The sequence below is a fragment of the Struthio camelus genome, chromosome 7 (genome assembly GCF_040807025.1).
Source record: "Struthio camelus isolate bStrCam1 chromosome 7, bStrCam1.hap1, whole genome shotgun sequence".
Taxonomy (NCBI): domain Eukaryota; kingdom Metazoa; phylum Chordata; class Aves; order Struthioniformes; family Struthionidae; genus Struthio; species Struthio camelus.
Window position 1 is genome coordinate 4,816,979 of NC_090948.1, and position 22,719 is coordinate 4,839,697.

The window sequence follows — 22,719 nt, forward strand, 5'->3', positions numbered from 1 at the left end:
TTCCGTTAAAAATGTTGAATAGGAATTCTGAGAGAGTTGTGTTTGTTTTCTGAAGCGTGCTTAATTTAAGCTTAACCGTTGGCCACGACTTCTTCATTACCATTCTCAGTAATGGGCTTGCATACATTAACATTCATTTCTATGTCCCAAAGAAGACTCAGAAAAAATAAGCGTTGCATTAAATACCCCATTTTCTCCAAGAAGAAAAAGTTATAGCCAATTAAGAATGCAAGCTCCCTGTTCCCAGTGATATTAGAGGGCTGAGAAGATGGGAAAACGCTTTGTATTTGATATATTCCCTCAAGTAACTTGCCATTTCTCAGTTTTGTTTCTCTCTATGCATAACCTGAAAGCAACTTAATTTTTTAATTCAATTTGTAGTCAGCTAATTACTTCTGCAGAAGAATAGCTAACGCATGTAAAGGGGAAGGTCTTTGAAGTCTCTGGTGGGAAAGTTCAAGTATTACCGATTAACTCAGGAGCGTGGGGTTGCGCTGTGCACTGCAGCTGGCGGCGAGCACAGCTCACAGCCTCCTGCCTCTGGAAAGCTTGGAGACAAAACCACAACCTTCACCAATGCAGCATCCAGGTACGCACAGCGCACGGGACCACCGCAATTGATTCTAGAAGATTTTCCTTCTAAGCCAGCATGTGCGCGGGTGAGGCATATTCTGATACCCCATAGGATTTGGGAAGGTTTAAGACTGCAGGGTGGCATCCAAGAACGGAGGTGCTGTCGTGGGGAGAGGCTGGAGAGCTGGGGTATGCCGCAGCGTGGTTTTGTGTTAGCTGAGAGCGAGGCCTGGAGAGGAACTGCCCTGGCCCCCTCCTGTGTGCCAGGAACTTCTTTCCTAATTTGGCCCACATCCTTGCTCTGAAACGTCAACAGGCTTTTCTGACATCAAACTGGAGGTCCGTGAATCCGCATTACTTCCATGAATTTTAGTGGCACTCCCCTGATCTGCTCCTGCTAGACTAGCCTCTAAACTTAGACTCAGAAGGTGTCCTTGGCCTGTCTGCAGGATGAGCTGGGGAAGGACTATAAAGCACAAAAAAACCCATGGGATTTTGTGTCTCCAGCTCCCAGTGGGCATAGAGTCACAGAATTTCCTGATTCCTCTGACACCTGGTTCCTGGAGCGTTTCTGAGTAGAGTTTGAAGAGTAAGCTTAGCTGAGGGCAATGTCACCTGATGTACCTTACATGAGATGCTCTCTCCTTGGCACTGACCCCTTGGAAACCTCTCATTTTTGCCATAAACGAGATTTTCCATCTCCTAGTCTAGGTAGTCTTTGCTGAGTTAGTTAGTTCAGGGAGTATTTGAGTCCAGAAAAAAGGCAGCCTGTTGGTGGGCTCATTGCCACTATGGTCAATAAGTCCGGGATAGCGAGTTGGGAACAGGAGAGCAGGGTTTCGTTTCCACTTCTGCCTTTGATTCAGAGCTCTTCTGCCCTAAGAGCTCTCGGGAGCTCTTAGCATCTCACTTTCTTCAGTTGTAAAATATGGGTCTGCTGCCTTGCGGTGTGCTTTGAGTTACACCAGGGAAAAGTGCCACTTCTGTGCGAAGCTGCCCAGAGAAGCAGTCACACATATCAGTAACAAGATGAACCTCAAGTTGTCTGTGTGCACGTAAAGATATACCAAAGGCAATGGGGAAGGCTAAGAAGGTGGATTTGCTTTGGATTTATGTTATTCGCACACAGATCTCACAGTGTATTTCTTTTTCCTTTTATTGTTTTCTTATCTGGGATTACTATATCCCAAGTAGACTGGGACTGGGTTAAATAATCTCATTTGGAAGGGATGAAAATCTATTAGGCTTCAACAAAATAAGCCAGCAAAATAGTCAGCCTTCAGAAGAGAGCTGCAGCCTTTAAAATCGACCTTTACAAGAGAGATTTGGGTTCAGACAAGGGAATGCGGTATTAGGAGGCAAATTCAAAAGTATAATACTAAATACACCAAATCAGAGTTGCTTTGAAGAGTATGTGAATGTGCATAACGGTCAGACCTTAAACTTGGTTTGCAGAACAAGCTGGGGGATTGAAAGAGACTTAAAAAGAGAGCAACTTAGAGCAAAAAGTCAGACCCCTGGGCTTAGCAATGAGCAAAGAGACCTGAGGTGAGGAAAAGCACGAGCTGAGGTTGCCCAAGACCAGCTAGGGCTAGACGTGACGCACTGCAGGGGGAATTATTAAAGAGGGCAGAGAGGAGTGTCTAGCATAAAAGCGGCTGATGGGAACGAGCGCGCGAGAGCTGCTCTTTCAAAGGGATCCAGAACCTCATTCGGAGTGGTGAGAGAGTTACTAAAAGTCTGTATATAAGAAGAACAGAAGAACAGATGGAGAAAATCCTTTAATCCAATAAAAACAGAGCAAGGGAGTATGCTTAAGCCACTGTGAACTGCTATAAATCTGTTTCTGTACATTAATGGCATAGCTGTATAGCGGGCTGAACTTTGGTGCGGAGGAAGGTGGGATACATGGAGAGGTGACAACAGTAGTTGTGCATAAGAAACACACTTGATATGGAGTAGAAATCCCTGTTTTGCAGTGAAAATGAGGAAAAATGCATGGATTATGTGGGCTCCTGCCTGACTGAGTAGAGCTCTGGAGCAGTCTCTGGTTTGTGAAACTGCTGCAATTTCCGAGGTCCTCTCCTACTGCTGGCCTCCTCTTGCGCGCTGCAACAGAAAGCTGTCCTGCTGCTGCCCAGGGGCACCAGAAATGCTACCTGCTTTCCCATGAGGATACTATTAAGGGTATTCATGAATCAAATATTCCTATGTTTGAAATCAGCAGTACTCTGAAGTCTTGAAAGGTACATGCAGGACCAGCAGTGCACTTGGAAGCTGATGGAGATGCATCCGTGAAGTCCCTGCTCAGCAATGTAGATGCAAGGCGTTCAGCTGGGCTGAAACTCCTGCACAGATCCCAAAGGCAAGTATCTTTTTCAAGCTTTCTTATTGCTGCTCTTAACACATAGAACATTGTTTTTGTTTTGTCTTTTAATTTCAAATGAAACACTTCTGTAACATGTCCAGCCAGAGACTGCAAGCATCTGGGTCCCTTCAGCACTTGAGACCTCTCTGAAGTGGAATCGTGCTTGGAGAAGTGGTGCTGCAGCCTCGCGAAGCGATCGCAGCGGGCTCTGACTTACCGCCACGCCGGGAGGGCAGATTTCAAGATAAGGAGCAACTGCAGCAGCAACCAATCCGATAAAAACAGCCTGCGGTTGAGTTTCCTGTGCCACGAGGCACAAGCTAAAGCCTGAAGTCCCAAGGTGGGTTAATTTTTAAGCGTTGCTCCAATATCAGCTGTACACATCTGTTTAAAGCAAACAGCGTTGTATCGCTACATAGGCAAAATGACTTGTCATCTCTGCTTTCCTTAGGGCCAGTCTTCACTGAAGGGACCTCCTTTCCGTGTAACTGAAGTCTTACAGAGATTTGTAGTTACAATCCTGCCATTGTAACTGGGATTACTGGCTCCCGCTTCCTGCGGCAGCAGCCACCCGCGTGGACCTCCAGCAGCCGGCCGGCATCCCCATGGCTTGCAGCCAGCCCTTCCCTGCTTTGCTGGGATGCTGGAAAAGAAAGGCAGGAGGTCGGAATGACTCGCCAAAGGACCTCGCACGGCTTCTGCCCTGGGTTTGCACGACGTTCGCGCCCACCCTCCGGCTGCCAGCGAGCAAAGCAAGCCGGAAAGGGAGGCACCGAGTCGCAGGGCGCCAGCCAAGCCAGCGCCTCGCAGGCTTGTGCGTTCAGAGCGGACAGAGGGATTTTGCTCTCCCCTTTTTTATAAAAACCGCCCCAAATGCAGACAAATAATGTTCAGCTGCAAAATGACTGTAATGAAACCCTAGCAGTAGAGACTCGTGCCAGTAGTCTTGCAAAATCACGCTAACTTTTAAACGTACACCTGAAAAAGAAATATTCAAAGTAGGACCTAAAACCTGTTCTTTTTACAGACAGCATACGGCAACTTTTCAACATTTAAATTTCCTCTAAATCATAGGAAAGCTACAGTGTGACTTAGATATAAATCCGCAACTGATAAATTAAAGGTATTAAAATCAGTCAGAACAGAAATGCATCCAGCATGTCTTAACCGAACCAGCTTTGTCTGCACAGCAGGGCTCTCCATCTAATTTGAAAAATAAGACTATTCGAAAAAAACACTACTGGAAAGTGGAAGGTATGACAAAATTAACCTTCCATCTTTAAATCAGTGTAGGCTCCCTTTCAGGCCGAGGAAGAAGCACCTACATCAGCGACTCCTCACCGGCGCAGGCACTGGGAGCCGTCCAAACCTTACTGCTTAAGGCAGTCCCGAAAACATAAATCACAGCTAGGAGCCTGATTTGTGAAGTTATCATATTAAGCACGGAAATACCAGTGATAAAGCTGCAGTCGCAACCCAGACCCTGCCCCTTTTACAAACGAATTACAAGAGCCATTTAGTTATGTAATCGCACACTCTTTCCCTGGTAATAACAAAGACCCCAAACAGCGCCGGAGCCCCTTGAACCAAGGCGCCAAAAGCTTTAGGGATTGGGTCAATGAAGGTGCTCTGATACTTTCATCGCTGAGTATCAGTTTCTCACTCGCTGTGTTATGAGGCACTAATTCCAGCTAAAAGACACTGACAGAATTAAATGTCAGCAGAAAATCTGTAGCTCTGCAATATAAAACTTGGAAAAAATCGATGCACCCAATACAATGGGAGAAACAGAGGAAACCATCTGAATCTATGATGAAGTCCAGACATCAGCCAAAAACTGGGGATTTCCATGCCTTTTGTGCTGTTTCATGCTGGTACAAGGTTTCCTGACCAGGAATATGCCTGATATTTAGTGCAGAACTGCAAGAAAATCGTGTTATGTAGGGTCCCTTCCTGGGTGATATCAGGCTTTGTGGTGTGTGGGAGAGCCCCCTGTGCCGGGCTTTGGGGCTGTTTTGGGGCATAGCCCAAACACCCCTGAAACCAAACCCAATGCAATGCACTCATAGGACTAAGGCTCCGGGACGTGCTGCTGACCCCGTGGCTGCTCCCACTTTGCACTGGCTTTTGGGTCCGGTGAGACTTGTTGTGTCTGCTGCACGGCGTGTCCCCGTGGCATTTCCCCCCCAAAGTCACCGCCACTGCCCTTCTGGCCACCGCTCTGATTTTAGCGCATGTTGATTTGACAGTTAGCCAGGTGAGTTACATAAAAAGAGGAGTGAAATTAGAGTAATAAATGTGATCCTTAGAAGATTTTGAATTCCCGGAGCCAAATTTCTTGCTGTTATAACTTGGGCTAGGTGAACAAGGATGAATGTGAGCCATGCAAAAATATTTCTGATGAAAAATGCGGGCTTGATAATTTTAAGTCAAATTTACCTAATTGCTTGTTTGGAAACAAAACTCAGCCAGTTTCAAAAACGTCAGAAAAGTGTTAATATTTTAACAAAAATGATTGTTATTTTTCGTTCTGAAAGATTTCCATTGAAAAACAAGCCTGCATTGTTACTGAAAGTAAACAAGAGAAATAGAGACTAGATGGACTCGATGGTCTCCAGAGGTCCCTTCGAACCTCAGCCATTCTCTGATTCTGTGAAATGTTTACAAATGGTTGAAGTCCATATGAAGTTTGGGACAGAACATGCTCATTCAACCCATCAAACAACTGCAAAATTCATTATTCTTCCACCCCTCTCTTTTATTTCAGTCTGGTAGCTATGAGATAATGCACAGAATAAAATTAGATCCTCATATACATACACGTAGCCACTCGGCTCCGTCAGCCCCTTGGGGACTACGTATAAATGAGGATATGGTGATTTAATGTTCACTGATGTACGAGGCCCAGATTTTTACACGCTACAGGAGTAGTGGAAAAATATTTCAAATGTGGTTCACATATTTCATTTAACTCACAGAAACAACATATTTAGGGAAGCAAGGTCAATAGCTCCATTCTTGCCAGCCTTCTCCGGTGTAAAGTGGCCAGATGCAGCTCTTTTCTCAATGAGAAATGCACGCTTCTGGAAAAACAGCGCCGTGGCAATTTGGCCTTGGGCAGTATTCGCCCACGGTACTGCAGGACTCCTTTGCAGGTGATAGCCTGAGGAAGACGTACTGGAAGCAGCAAGAGAAATTTTGCCAGTGTTTGCTTAGCCTTGCTGCCTGCTATCCTGGAGCTATTGCACCGGGGTTTGCATCACACGCCAAGACCCCGTGAGAATGATGCTTCCAGATCAGCTCCGAGTGTGGGTGGATCCTGCCCCAGGACATTTTTTTTTGCCTGCTTGGACTAGAATTAACTTCCTGGAGAGCCTACTTGCCTCGCTAGTAAATCCTGCACACCAAGGACAAGGCTCAAATAAATGTTATGAGGACTGCAGGCATGCCCAGGCAATCAGTTTAGTAGCAGTGACATTTCTGGGGCATTTTTGGAGTAGAGCACACAGGAGAAATAATTAACTTTCTGTTATTTATGATAAAGTCAAGCATTCGATGCGAGCGGAACAAGTGAGGCGGCTATGACTGACAGCCTTCCATTACCGCAAGCTGCAGACGCGTTTGTAAAGCTGCTGGGCAGGAGGGAGCCGCTATGTTGGGTTTGTCAGGCAGGTGTCATTAGATACCGCTGCTGTGTAGTCAGAGATCTGGGATTTTAGGATTTGCAGCGGGGGAAGGATTCTCATCGTGCAGAAATGTTGGCAGCTCTTCCTCGGCGTGCAAGACGGGCTAGTGTGGCAGGGGCTGCCTGACCGCCTGGCCACGATGTATGCATGCATACGGTTAAAATAAAGTATGCTTCTTTCCTCATTCTCCTTAGAGCAATAAAATACTCTATTTTCCTGAGTTGGAAAGTTTGAAAACTACCTATTTCCAGAAATCCTGGAAATAAGTAACTTGTCAAAAAATATCACACGGAAATAGAAAAAAAAAACCCTGAGGATATCTATACTAAAGCATTTACATGGGAGGAGTACCTAGACTGAATGACGTGATATTTTCCAGGATTCCCAGGGTGATAAATAATGAAAACACAAGTCAGCACAATAAAGCATCTCCCAGCTAGCATCTGAGAAAAGCAGGATAAAAACAAACGGATAAACACAGAGATGCTAAGCACAGGAGGTTGCTGCTGGGCCTTTGTAGCTATTGGTTGCACCAGTGCAAATGACCGTGTGGAGGGAATGTTTTAGCACCGCGCTGGGTCAGCCCAAGTACTGAAATCACCAAGCATTTTTGGAAGGTGCTTTGCACCACAAGGAACGCGTTGGAAATCAGACATTTGGAGCAGACCAGTGCAAGGAACCCGACTTGAGCCTGTTCTTAGAGGGGCCAGTAATCAGATCTGCACCCAACAACCAGCCTCGTTCTTGATTCCTCTTCGGGAACACGGCACAGATCTGTGCACCCCGTTTTCAAAATGCCTTGTAGCAAATGTAGAGGCCTAAAAACGGTATTAGAGACTACTTTCTGTCACCTTATATTCTAAAGCCATTTGCTCTGTTTACCATGAGTCCCTCTGCACAATGCTTGGGAAAAAAAAAAACCTATAAAAGGTATAAAAATGACCTAAAAAGCTTTTCGGTATTTCAGAATTAAACATTGAAATCTAACAACTTGGGCTTATGCAGAACTGGATCTTTTTGGGCAGCCAGTACGTCCTGGGGAATAGAGCGAGGGATGGCCCAGGTGGTCCAAAGCAGTTTATTACTGACACGTGTCTGCAGCGTGGGTGTGCAAAAATCTGTGTCAAACCATGGCGTGAAACACGTGGTTGAAATTTCTTCCCCAACTGCCTTTCTTGAGCTGCATTTCCATTCAGTTTTCATATATAAAACTGCAGGTTGCTGGGGTTCGCTCGTCGGCTCCTGGTGCAGCTGAGCAGCCGGTGAGCACAGGTTTGCTAGCGACCCTGGGGACCGGCGCGAGCCGCTCTGCTATTGCAAGCGCACAGCAGCTCGTTGCAAGTGATTCAGAGCAGAGTCCGGGCCAAGAGTTGCCCAGCATCTAATTTAACAGCGCTTTTTCACATCTGTGGGAATACAGGGAGGCTGACATCACTTCTCATTTTCAAGAAAAAAAATTTTGCAGCATGCTGATTGTTGTTTTTCTAATGTTTGCAAACATATCTGTGAAGCAGCAGTGGTTGAAGGGTCCCTGAGTTCATACCAAGGCACAAACGGTGGGGTGTGCAGCCCCTGCTGACAGCGGATACCGTTTCAGAGACAAATCACTTCTCCGACTATGGGCAGAAAAGTCCTCTCGCTCTCCGGATTCACAAGCTTGCTGGACATTTAAAGGGAAATGCCTGAATTTGTCACCTCTTTATAACAAATTATGTACTCAGTTACATCAACTACTGTAAAAATTTAGTTGAGACCATGTGATAATGTTTTTTACTATATCAATTGAACTTGACAAAATATGCAGCTTACTAGGACCCGAACATAGAGGACAGGGACTGAGATCTGGCCATATGAGATGTTAGGAGCTAAACTCAGTAATTATCTAGAAAATACCCCCTAAGAAACGATACTTTGGGTTCTACAGGCAAGGAAAGCCCCATTACTTCCAGTGTTTCACCCATGCTTGCAAAAGTTGCAAGAATTGTTTAATAGGCTGCAGTGGTTTACACTCACAGCTCCAAGTGCTGAAGATTCATAATCTGCCTGAAGATTTCTGATGAAAATCCTGAATACCTCCAGCGCCCAGAAGGTTGCCAAGAAAGGACCAAAATGCTTCTCCTTGCCACAGAAGATATGAGAAGGCCAAGGGTGAATACGGAAAATATTTGTTTTCTCCGTTGATAATTAATGCCCTTGATAATGAACTATCAATCAGAGTTACCATTAAAAAGGCAATTTCAGGCAGGCAGCTTTTTGAACAGCGTGTGGAACCGTAACGCTAGGGAATGCTGCTTAATTGCAGAGCCATAACAACATCCTTGTTTCAGCGGTCTTAAAAAGTAAGTCTTAGTTCAGTAACCTTTAAGATTTGTTATTCTTTGCCTTGTCATTGAATTGTAACATCATCTGGGTGGTTATCTCTAAGAGGTTTAAATTTCCAATCTATTAAAGTAATTTTAGCAATCTATTATTTCTAGACCATTGAGGAAAGGTTAACATGAAAATTATAGTAGAGGGAATAAGTTTTGTTCCAAGTACAGGTTGCAAACATCTCAGTAGTAGAAAGCAGCTAGGTTGAGGGGAAGAAGTGCTTATCAAGGGAAATGAAATGATTGATAACTATTGATTAAAGCAGCGTGAGTGCAGTAACGTGAAAAGGGTTTTTTTCCCCGCTAATGTAACAGAGAATTTGCAATGCATGATTTAGGCAGCTTCTACTTCTGAGCTGCTTTTGTAAGACGGAATTAGACTTTCAGCACTGTATTTACAGAAATGGAAAATTTCATTTTCAGGAGCACGCAGGAAGACTGAGATCCATCTCTGCACAGCCATCCACCCAATTTAAATGAAGTTACTTGGCGCAGGAGAAGCAGTGAATACAAATACCTGGGAACAGGAGGGAAGCCAGGTGAGCCTCGGCGTTCAGACCTCATGGATCACAGCTAGATGAATTACCCTCACAACTTCATATCGGAGTAGCTACGACGGACACAGGCAACACTGCATGCTAGCCAAGCTGAGCGTCAGTCACTTGTGGCTTATTGACTGACGGATAAGCGTATGCCTGTTATAGCACTGCTGTTTTAAAAACAGTAGGGTGGAGGCAATAGATGGGTCCCAAAACTGTGAAATCTCTTCCCCAGTGGCCTCGAAAGGTAGCTTTTTAGATGAGAGATTTTGGGGGCTGTGAGAGAAGGCAAAATGCAAGAGTTCTTGATAGACTAGCAAGCTCTGCATGGAGCTCAGTAGTTCCTGAGCTACTCGCCCAGGAAAAGGGCAATTTCTTCCCGGAATGGGGAACTGCCTCAAGCAGGAGGCTGTCACGCACATCTGCATGTGCTGGGTCTCCAGCGAAGGTACCAGCAGGCACAATTTCCACAACAGTTTTAGGGGTCCACATCTTTCCTGTTCCCAGGGAAAATGCTAAGGACCTTTTGGTCACTTCCTGTGGCTTCGGTTCCTCCTCCACACGCACGCCATGGCCATCGTCCCTGCTGTTGTTCACGTGCATCTGGGCTCCAGCTGTGCTCCTGCTTGTGAGACTCATTTGTGGGAACAGAAACCATTTGTACCTGTCGGTGTAGAAACAACGGCAGCAAAAAAAGTTGAAAAAGCAGCCCTTAATGCTAGCTGTGTTTATTTTTTAATACAACAGCAGCAGTTAGTTTTATTAATTTTTACAACACTATGGGGAAATTTAATAGGCCTATAAAAGCCAGTTGAAAACCTCTCTAATTGTCTTATCTCTTTAAATAAATGCATACTCTGGGAATTCTAAAAATGGAGACTATCAGCTGGATAGGGCCATTACTGTGAATAATTTCTCTCTTAAAAAATACTGAGTCCTCACACAATAGACAATAGCCCTCACGATTTGTTTTGGAGTGAATTCGCCAAGGCTCACTAAAAGGAGTGTTTTGTTCATTGATCCTAGTCTGCTAAGGGCTCCTTCTGAGCTGCCACAAGCGTGGAGTAAATTGCAAGGCACCAAGGATTCTTGTCAGATGTGTGACTGCACAGGGAGTTGTTTAAAAACAAATAATTTGGTCATTTAATGTATTTTCACATAATAAAACCGCTTAGTCTGTGGTATGGCTGAATGGCTCGTTCAGTAACAGGAGCCACCAGGCTGGAGCTGAGCCTCAAGGAGGTGGCGATACATTAAGTGCTAAAATAGGGGACACGGGGGGAAAATTCAGACGTAAACATGAACGTACGCTCTGCGTATGCCTACTTTGGCTATCTTTCCAGCATCTCTCTTCATTCTCACTTAAAGAAATCAATTTCCAAGGTAGTTATAGTTGCAAAGACAAATCTCTTCTCCCTAAGCCGTATAGATGGGGCATCAGAGACTGTAAGGATCTCATGCCGACTCAGTAACTGCTAGGACGGGCCAGTCAGCACCTCTGCGTGTCCTGAAAAGCTTCACTATATGTTCATACAACAGCTTGATAAACCGTGATTTTTAAAAAATGAAGTAGCGTATGTCACAGATATTTCTCTCATAGGTCACGCTCACATCCAGTTACTCTTAATCCTAACTTCCAATAATGTTTTTCACGGCTGAATATTTTCTGAGGAGAACAACGTTTTAGCGACAGGGACTGTAATGAGGAGGTTTGCCTCCAGCGCTCGTCTGCACTACTGACAAAAGCTGTAAGGCGGATATGTTTTCTGCTCTTATGCATGAGGAAGAAAGAAAAAAGGATGAGAATGACAGCTCTTGAACAGCGTTTCTGTCTTTCTTCGATAGATCAAGTGGCTTCATGGGTGAGCAAGCTTCTGCCTGCCTGGTTTGGGCGGAAAATGCATAGGAGGGTGTTAGATGGTGCTGGCTCTACTAGCTGCTGGTACTTCCAACGGATGTCTCAGGACATCTGCCTGAAGTATTTGCTCATCCTGCTTTGTGCAACCACCCAAGCCTGTGGCTACGTTTCATCAACTTTCAAGCTTGTGACTCTGTGCGGTGGCTCAGTGCTACGGATGGGGAGCTGAAAGGCTCACGGCAAGGATATATAGGAAATATATATTTTATATACATGCATACACACATATATATAAACACCATCTGTGGCATTTCCTCCTGTTTATGTCTGCTGTGTCTCAGCAGACTGACAACCATTCTATGTGTCAATGTGGGGCCTCTGCAGTTGATGAATTTTTTTTTTTTTTTTTTTTTTTTAATAGTCCTGACTCACATAGTAGAGCAGCAGGAAAGCCATTTCCAATCACAGGGCTATTTCTGAAAGTGTGCTTGACACCTGGGCTGAAATCTTGTCTAGGAGAGAAAGTTGTAGGTGGCAGCGGAGTACATGATACCCCAAGGCGGGCGTCCTGATGAGTTTCCGACAGAGAAGCTTGGGTGATAATTCATCCTGCAGCTCGAGAAGGACTCTGTGCATCTCTTCCAGATAATTGAACCTTAATTTATTTAAATTTAATGGAAAACCATATGGAGAGGAGCTGAAAGCTAATTTAAAGCAGTGCTCAAAGCAATCAATATGTTAAGAGATTCCTTCAACTTTTCACACTTGGTTGCTGAAAAGTCTTAAAAATGTATGGCTTTTTACAGGTATTATGAAAACACAGAGTTTCTGGCATGTTGCATTCAATACTCAAGAGCCAAAAAGAGCCTCTGTTGTGAAAACGAAAATGTACTTTGAAAGCACAAATCATCTTATTAGAGGTGAAAATGACAGCTAACCTATCTTTTACAACACAATGCATATCTCTGTAGTCCTCTAGGATGCCCTGTATAAAATCCTAAAGGGTTCAAGTTGCTGGCCTTCATTTGGCCCAGAAACAAAAGCAATGAAATAGTTCTATGAGCTGCATTAACAGATTGAAATTGGCAGTCAGAGTACAGCCACAAGTCCTGGAATGTGAATGGAGTAAATACAGATTAGAGCAGGAGAATGCAGAATTATTAATCATATGAACACAGTATATGAACGTCAAAGATGAGAAAACTTTAATCAATTTTCATATTTTCCTTATTCCTTTGGTACACCTCAAGGTCAATTCCTTCCATGATGAGTTTTTTGAAAATAAGATTCTCAGCAGCAGGATATCTAATGCTAAGCTTCTGCTCCTAGATGTTGATCTTGTAATGCTGGTGCTCTTCTGTCTCATGTTCAAATGCATTGACTTTTTTCCTCACAGCAAGGTACAAATTGATTTGATTTTGTTGCATATTAAACAAACTGCAGACAACTTAAGATCCTAGCAAGTAATCAAATTTCTAACTATATTTTCTTATAAAAATAGAATTTTTAGTGATATCAGTTTAGTCTAGCTAATCTGTGAGCTTTATATATACAGTTTGTAATTTACATTGTGGTTTCATCTGTGTCAGGCTTGAAAAGGATAAACTGTAAAAAATAAGTGAAAGCCTGTACTTTTCTAAAGATTAATAACTTGGGATCGTTGAGAGGGTTGGAAACAGAAAAGAGCAGATACTCCCTGCAATGAACTTTTAGCAACCCATGCAAAGTCTTATGGAAATTCTATAAATAGTGCAGAGTCTAACCTCAATGAGGGCAGGCCGGACTTGTCTGTGGCTTTTTAAAAAGCAAATTCTAAGAAGCTTTTTAAAAGTTATTTTTTGTAAGCAAATGATCCTGCAACCTTCTGAGGCCTGGAATTCATTTCAGATTTGCCAAGCCCTCTTTTCCTGAAACTTATTACCACTGCAGTATAGCTCTGCAGAGATTAATAGCTCAAAAAAAAAAAAAAGATGTCGAAAGGAGTATTGTTTTTGATTCTATGAGACTATGTTTCTTCTCTTTATTTGTGAGTTTTCACCCTGGAATGGTTCTGTCTTGGGACAGTCTTGACTACAGAGCACCAGATAATTAAAATTCTGAGGTCCTGCAAGTGCTGCTTATTTCTTCCAAGATCAATATAGTAGTAAACTTCCTGGATGCCAGGTGAAAATGAAAAACTCTTAAATAAAATGCATCATAAAATTGATATAATTAAAACATTTGTCTTTCAGTTGCTGGTTATCTGCAAATAACTTCATTTATTGAGGAATGTAGAGGAGATGGAAATTGTACTTTCTAAGAGGATTTTAAGGCCCTATTAAAAAAACCATTATGATCAGTACAGAAAGACTAAAAGCCCCAAAAGGCAGACATACCAGAGGAAGAGGACAAGGCAATAGCGATGTCCTTGGCTCCCTGCAGTAGTAGAGCATCCTGTTCGATGCCCAGCGTGGAGCTCTCTCCCGAGCAGCCCTGCCAGGCCAAGCTGCAGGGAGGATCCCTCCTGGTCTCACACCCAACAACTGGGATAGCTCTGAACGCCGGAGCAGTCTGCACTAACTGAGTCCAAAAAGACCTGTGAAAACAAGCGAGGGCATCGTCGCACCTCTGCCAACAGCCCAGCCCCAACTACAACTAGTCTCTGCAGATCTGGAAGAAGGCAAGCAAAAACCCTCCTAGTCAAAAAGCCCTCCCAGTCTCTCAAGCAACCAGTAGGTCTGAAGCACAGGAGTAGTTAATAGTATAAACAGGGTGCAATCAAAATTCCTGCAAATCTCCTTTCACCCTTTCTGTGGGAACCCCACTCAAACTCTCAGATTGCAACCTTTAATTTCTGATTTCAGGATTCCTTCTGCTCTGTCACCAAATCCCACCCATACAGCTGAAAATATCCATCTCAAAACAGTGTAGGTTTCTTCTCTCATCACTGTGTTTGATGGAGGATTTCAGAAATTCAGTGCAGTGATTAGGAACCTTCTAATTTCACACCTAAATGTATTCCTGACCTATATATATCCATTTGATCTTGTTCTACCCTTCTACTCAGCTAATTCTTCTGGTTAACCCCAGATGATTATCATAGAAAATTACCATATCCTTCTGGGCCTTTATTCTCCTGGCTCTCTTCATAAGCCTGAGCAGCTGAGCTGGTTAAGCCACTGGCTTCAGCTGCAAGACATGAGCCACTCTGCTGAGCTTACTTTATATTCTTCCTTCCAGAAAGCAGCTTTTCTGGTACACTGGTGCTCTCTTATACCCATGCTACCCTTCTCAACTAGCTGGAATTATGCTATTTGTGGAAAATGAAGAGCAGTGGTAGCAGATCATCAATGAGAGCATATTACTCCTTTTTTACTAAGCAGATATGATGTGGCAATGATGACTTTCTGAAATTAATGCTGTGACTAGGTGAAATTAAGAGATGGAGAGCTACAGAAAGGAGCAATTGGTAAGAGGATCTTAACCAATTTGCATAGGATTTCAAGTGCTTGCTCATGGGGTAAGTCAGTATTTGTATTTCTATATGGTGAGTAGTGAAGTGGTTTCTTCTGTTGACGCAGGGCTTCTGTTATAGGCCTATACCCAAACAGTGAGCTGCCCTTAGTAACTTAAGACACCTGTCTTCAGAAATTGTTTCACAGCGGGAATCTCATTAAACATTATTTGGGATTGACACTGAAGAGTTTTGAAACCCCATATATCTCCTGCCTGTTACTCTTAAGCCTGCTCCCAGCTTGGCTGTGTAAGCATGTGCAGCAGGGTACTAATGGCTGCAGTGCTTGGCGTGCAGCAAGCAGCATGGGAGGGCAGATGCGCAGCCCATGCAGGGTCCTGAAGGCTAAGACTTCCCTGGGAGTTTCTCTCTTGCTATGAAGTAGCAGCTCTTGGGACAAGGTGAGGCTTGGCTGGAGATGGGCTGCTCTGCTGAATTGCTGCTCCATTCAGAGCACTGGTGTGCTAGGACTTGTGTATCCCTGCAGCATCCTCTTCCTCCTCCTCTGCAGGTGTGGTTTGCTCACCTCTCTGCTCCTTTCAGTCACCCTGAGTGAGCAAGGGAGTTGTGTCTGTGAGCAGAGCTCAGCATCTAAGGTATGAGGGGCTACAGCACCAGCAACGTGTTGCTGAACAACACAGAAAGTCAGAATGTGATGAAAGAAGACTGGCCTGTTGCACAAGTCACTCCTGACAAATGATCTAACAGCTGTGTAATTCACAGTGCCTTGCACCAAGAAATGGTCCTCTGCAAGGCATGGGCCTTTGGGGGGATCTGGCACTTCATTGTGGCCTACTGGCAGCCAAATGTAACTTCACAGAATCACAGAACGGTTGAGGTTGGAAGGGACCTCTGGAGATCATCTAGTCCAACCTCCCTGCTCAAGCAGGGTCACCTAGAGCATATTGCCCAGGATCACATCCAGACGGCTTTTGAATATCTCCAGGGAAGGAGACTCCACCACCTCTCTGGGCAACCTGTTCCAATGCTCTGTCACCCTCACAGTGAAGAAGTTTTTTCTCAGGTTCAGGTTCTTCACCTATATTTAGCAACTTCACCTATATTTAGCAGGTATCACTTTTAGCAGCTCTTATAGCAGCTCTTTTCAGTGTTCCCTGCGCAACTCATCCTTTAACAGGAAAAATAATTGATGCATTTTTTTATTTAGTGAAATGCACAAGTAAATGTCCACAAAGATGGTCCAAGTTGGGTAAGTGCAGATTTGCATTGGAGTTGATACTCTTGTTGTCACCACAGTGGTTCCTGGTAACTCCTGTTTTGCTTCTTCCTGGGGCAAAACTTCACCTGCCAGAAATCTCCTGGGAACTGATATCTCAGGGCTCAGCCTCTTGGAGAAGTTCAAAAACTTCAGCAGGCTGCTGACCTAGGGTATGCTGGATGTCTTTTCTGACTTCCTAGCCACTGAATGTGTCTACAGATTGATGGAAACCCATAGGTGGGCAAGTTGGCACAAACATACACTTCCTGTATGTACTGGCAGAGTGGAGAGTATTCAAAGGTTTAAAAAAAAAAAAAACCAAAAAGGCAGTAATGATCTTTGTGCTAGACTTTTTCTTGCTTACCTCTATGCTGCCTGCTACCTTCCAACCTGACTTCCACCTGGAGCAGTAAGACTGCCTGCTTAGCCACAAACCAAAGGGGAGGAAGCAGAACTTGGTCTACAAAGCAGTCACTCTTGTTTTGTATTTGAGACCCAATGAAGTCTGCCTCTGATTTAAAATGTGGTTAATTAACTTGTCTTTAAAGATGAGCCTGAAAGATCATTGAAAGGAAAAATCTCAAACCTGGAGCCCAAACAGTACCATGGGGCCTCCTGTAATGACAGTGTCTAAAAGAAAATGCCAAACATGGCAATGTTAAAACCACAGGGAGTATGTGATCTCCTCTTTCCAAAATCACAACCAGCACTGTGGTTAGCTTTCCAGGCATTTGTTTGCAGGCAGAGGTTGAAGGAGAGCCATGTATCTTATACGTGTGATCATCATGCCTTGCTGCAAGTCTAAGGAGAAGACTCTTCCAGCCCAAAGTGACTGGCTGTATAAACCCAAAGATGCATATGGAGGGAGGAGGAGGAGGTGCAGAAACACGTCAGGAAGAGGGATGAGTAATGGAGCTTTGAATCCCACTTGTGCGCACAGTGCCCAAGAACTATACGTACTGAGGCTTGGAGTAGTAGCGACGTGATCTCCCCCTTGCCTAAGCAGCTCCAGAAGGGCCACAAAAATACTGAGTTTAGCAGAAACATTAAAGTCTATGATTCACTCAAAAGGTAGGGATGATGTCAGATAATGTTGTACCAGTGACTTCCTTAAACTGCATATGGGATTAAAAAAGTTTGTGTACGTACGCCTGTGTTATGTATCAACAGTGGATCACATATGAAACTGAAGTCAACATGATGCCTTAATACTCCAGGTCCCATCAGGACTGTGTCCTTTCTTTATGCTTATGTCAGATTTCCTGTAAAGTGCTTCTGACTCAGGTTCTTTAATATCTTAAAGACTGGTGGTGAATGATAGTAGAATATTGAAGATATAATACTTTCTCCTGTAAGCCTGTATCTATGCCATAGTGCCTGAGTACATTTTCATAATTAAAAAGAAGTCAGTATAGAAGAAATAGCAATAATGGATGACTCCCCTCACCCTTTACAACCAAGTGCTATCTGTCATTTAAAAAGGAAGTTGCCTTTTCAACTAACTTCACAGGTTTTTTTTTTTTTTTTTTAGAATTTCTTATTTCCATGGCAGAAAGCATTTACTAGTTCCCAAGGTACAATTTAGGATATATAAATCAAGTAGCACAGAAAAACTTCAAGTGATTGCTGACTAGAATAATGAGTGTCACTGTCATGTGCCTCTACTGAAGAAATGCTCTTATCTCTGGAATATCTTGTTGAAGTTTTGCACAACACCTAAATACCCTGCCACTGACTGACCCTCGGTCTACCAAATTTTTTGAATTGTCTGCAGTAAGCCAATCCTTTCTTCAGAATGTTTCCTTCCATCTTTTAATTCTTCACTTTTGCCTGGTCCTCACGGTCACTTCTAAATTTCTCACCAAACTGTTTAAAAACAGCAATAACAGCAGCTTCTCTCTAGACTCCTCCAAGCTGTTGGAGGTTGGTTTGCTGCGATTCATTGTTGTGGTTTTTTTCTTTTTCCTTCCTTCCTCAGTGTGGGTGTATGTGTTAGACTTTACCTGACACAGAGAAAGCCAAATGAAGGAGAAGAGCTGTCTGAAGCAGGAGCAGTGTGTGACTCTATGTGCACGTAAAAGAAAGAATATCCATTCCTGGGACCAGCCGCTCAGCACCTCTGGTCCTTTTGGGAAGATTGAGAGAAGAAAAGAAAAAAAAAAAAGCCTGGTATCACACTGGCCGTAGGCTTAGGATGATATATTTTTGATCTATTCACTGAGTTTTCTGGGGTCAACCCTGCCAGGCAAGGCATCTGTCCTGAACATAGGCAGCCAAAGCAAAGCAATACTCCACCAACCAAGGTGACGGGAGACATGGTTTCATTGGCAGATGACACTGCAGATTGTGGCAGCCTTCTCCCACTTTAATAACGAAACCTGTTTCTGCCTCTTTTGCACTCTCTATCCATTGTTCTTTTAACTGTGCAGTCTCAGTGTCAGAGACGCGTAATAGGTCTCTTGTCCCATAGCTTCTAGCTCTTGTTTTATGAATGGGGAATGAGTCGCAGAGACACTAACATCTATCCGGGGAAACCCATGGGAATGGCTCGACAAACCTGGGCATGGGTGACAGACTCAAAGACCAAGAACAAGGAGTTAACCTGAGACTTTCTAAGTCATCGTGGCCACTGCTTCTGCACCTAGTTAGAAATCTTTCTTTCTGCATGGGGCAGACCTGGACAGAATAAACATTCAGCTTCAGCTTTCTGGAGTGCCAGAAGGTTCACACCCCTGCGTTATTATCTAGGTAATGTTTTAACCCTTTTTCCATCATCGGTTGTGTATTTTATTCCTCACACCCTTTTAATTTGTATTGAAAAGTATTAAAAATGGACTGACGTGGGTAGTCCTATATACTTGCATTATACAGCCTGGCTCCGTTCAAAGGTTGCGTCTCCCCGCGAAAGCAAATTTTCCATCTAAATACCCGAGCCCTTCACAGTCACTGGTTTCTGCACAAAGAGACCGGTTCTTGTAATACGCAGCAAGAAATTCCTGTGGTGGTGTCTCAAAGTGCCAGCACATGTGGACTGCTCTGCGGGCACATATTTTTACTGTTTCCATTTCAGCATGATTTAAGGCTGTGGGGAAAATACTTACAAAGGGGGAAAAACAAAACCCCAAACTCGCAGAGACTGCTGAGGTTGGTCAGCTTAATTTTATACTTAGCAATCACAATCTGTACTGAGATAATTAGACGGAAAAGTCGCAAGAAAAGAGCCAGATGTTTTTGAACCTGTTCAGCAGAGATTTTGCCTTTGATTGTTACAATTTAGCATATGAAATAAAACTGTCTATAGTTGGAACTGGAGTTTAATTTTTGAGGTTAAAAAAATCTGCTTCATAGGAGGAAGCTATCTTGAAAAGGAACAAATAGCTTGTGAAAACTAACAAGATAAAAGGCACAGTTGAGTCATCAATTAATGAGTTTTACTCTCTCTGGACTTTAAGGCCAGGCTATGACAGGAAGACCACTGGATAGTAAACTATTACCGCACGTAAGGATAAAAATAAAAAAAAACAGATCAGCCCTTTTGATCTATTTCCATAATAACAACTTTGAGAGATGAAAGAAGTGTATAGGCTATCCCTACCCCCCAATAATTTGAAAGACAGCATGGGAAAATCATGATATTTGCAGTTTTTCAACTCATCTTTCAGGATTTTTCATTTAATTCTAATACTGGGATAGGACGAAGTCATCAATGCCATGCTGAGTTGCACCAGCTGAAGGTCTTATCCCTTCTGATTTTTTTGTGCACCTCAGCTCTGGCTTTCAGGAAGCATCAAAGACATTTTAGGAAGACTGAGAAACAAAAAAGGTAATTATGAGAAAAGAAGCTATTTCAGAGCCCAGAGTACTGGAAAGACCCAATGCACACAGAATGTGAAAGGTCAGGTAACTAAGACACGGTCAAATTAAATTTACTTTCCCCTTCAGCTTTCCAAGAAATCCTCTGCAGCCGCAGAACAATTCAGACCCACAGGAAAATCGCATGGAAATATTAGGTGTACTTTACAGAAAGGGCTTTATTTAAGTGCTTTCTCAAGAGCACTAGAATATTGCTCTGACCTAGCCAGGTATCTTTAATCTAGTAGAATAGAAATCAGTAGAAAACCAGCACACACAGGAATTATCTGATTATCCATCCTTATGTGAATATGCAACAGAAGCACGGTAGCCGGGAGTCCATTCTGTGGCTGACCTTTCATGCTGCAGTGTTGTAATCCAATAACTTCCCATATTTGATGTCAAACGTGTGGTCAGGAACAAAATCTCTCTGGACTGGTTGGGAAGAGGAACGACTATAACTTTACCAAAATGAAAGAGGCGTCCGTGTTCAGAAATCTTTATTACGTTATCTGGCAGACATGGTGTCAGCTCCCGGGACAGCCAGGCTTGGCATAAAAACTTGCTACCGGAGCTCAGTCTCTGGGCAACAGGGCACTGAGGTAGTGAATCTCCAGGCCCGTGAGTTGTGTTAATCACCTTCCAGTTGGCATTGTTGAGTAGGATAATATCATCCAATGGTTTGCTGTAATAACATATGTTGTGATGTCATTTTTAATAACATTTGTAATTCAGATATGATTCGTATTAAATATTTTTTTTCCGATAAAATATCCTACTGGGCAGTTTTCACATATGGTCAAAGTTACCTAGGCGGATATTTAAATAAACCATTGCACAATAACATAAAAATCTCTTGCAGCTACAATTAACCTGGACAGATGATCCTCAAGCAATTGTTCCCAAATGATTCCTGTTCTCCAGCTTCCCTTTTGTAAGGCATGCATAACTAACCACATTTCTATAAACATGCTAGCAAAGTCCATCCGAGGGTCAACTCCTTCTCTACGCAAAACTGACCCAAATCTAAATCTAGCTGCTCCTCTGTTTGTAATATTGCTGAAATTTGACTTTTTCCATCTGTCTGGACTATTAAAGCCTTTAGTCCCTCTTCCTCTTGTCCTTCAGTTACACTTCTCTTTTTCTCATGGCTTCCTGCCAGGCACAATAGTCTGTCTCATGCATCTTCACTGCACCCAGGGTCTTCTTTCTGGTGTGCTGCTCAATATCATCATAATCTGCCTCTTTTCATGAGAAATCCACTCAACCCAGCCCCAGAAGCTCCACATTAGCTAATTGCCCTTGGCTCTCAGATGAACTGAATATATTAAGCTATTGCTCATTCCCTTACCACCTGGTTCGCCGCAGCAGTGCCAGCCTATACTACCTTATCTGTTTCACTTTGGGTGCCTTTGCCTTCCCCTTCATGCCCATATTCATGAGGCACCAACCTTTATATAACGGCCACTCAAAGCCTGCCTTTGCCATAATGCCTGACATTTGCTTCTGCTTAGCCAAACTTTTTTGTTATGTATGTTTTACAGCAGTGTCCTGATGCTGTTGCAATTTGGATGGCCACAGTGGAGCCACCTTCATGTCGTCTGACCCAAAGGGTGAGTGTTTTATTAGGGGATACCAATAGGCATAGCGAAGGAGCATTGCTAGCTCCACAAGTTAATTCACCGTTTCATTTCTTTATTTCATCCCAGTACGTTTGGATCGGGAGTTCCTGAGGAAGATTATCTTCTGGTATGTCTGTGCATTGTCAGTACCACGGAGATCCAACCTTCAGCTGAGCCCCCAGTGGCAGAGAGGATCCAGTTCATTAAAGACTAAAAATCAAAGCAGCACGGATGTATTCATGCTAACTAGGAATGGGAGAAAAGTATAACTGTAAACACTGCTCAAACACTTTGCTAATATTATCTTGTCTAATGACGGAAATCCCAGATCCCTAGCAAAACTAAGCATTTCTGCTGCTATAGCAGAGTGCAGGTAGCACACCCTCCTGATTGCTGCAGATTAAAAATAGCTGAGAAAGATTGATGCATGCTATTTCTTTGTTCATATATAGCTGAATGAAACCATGTAAGTAGAATCCACTTACTTTTCAGTATTAGGGAATAAGCCTTTTTAAATATGATTCCTGGAACAAAAAGCGTCTGCAAAGAATAATCTCTTTAGATCCTTGAAAAAAGTCAGCATTTTATGAAAGTATATTGTCTACTGACGTTTATGCATTTCTCTGCTTTTGCAAATCCTTTCTGCATTTCTTAGATACTGATGCCAACACCGAACTTTGCCAGTCTGAAGAGTGGAATTTGTTCTTTTTTTGGCATTTCTATAGTGTTCTTCAAACTGAGATCTGCTCACCTTCCTGGTTAAAGCTTGTAACTTCTCCGTGAAGTAGGAGAGAATTATCTCAGTTATTCTAGGAGGAAATCTACATTTCAGAGTTTGACTTATTTTAGGTTACCCAATGTGGCAGAAGCAGGTGTAGAAGCAGATTCAGACCACTTGATGCCCAGCCCTGTGAACTTACCTGGAAATAGGGAAGGACATCGAAAGTTGATTTTGGAGAGCTTCTGCCTCCAATTGTAGCAGGAGAGGAAGAAGACGTATTGGCTTCTCTTGCAGTATTCTGTTTTCTTTTAATTTAAATCATAACAGAATTCACATTCTACAGGAATATAGCAAGAGATTAGACATGTCTTATTTATACACTGTTTATTACAATAAATTCTTTTTAAATTCTTGCTAAG

The 22,719-nt window shown here is 43.2% G+C and overlaps 1 long non-coding RNA gene across 1 annotated transcript; it reads left to right on the forward strand.

The window, feature by feature from the left end:
• The first annotated feature begins 263 nt into the window (after positions 1-263).
• LOC104141306 (uncharacterized) lies at positions 264-22,563 on the forward strand. Its single transcript, XR_693514.2, has 4 exons — positions 264-589; positions 9,420-9,535; positions 21,502-21,570; positions 21,667-22,563. It is a non-coding gene; the product is annotated as an uncharacterized lncRNA (long non-coding RNA).
• The last annotated feature ends 156 nt before the right edge of the window (positions 22,564-22,719 follow it).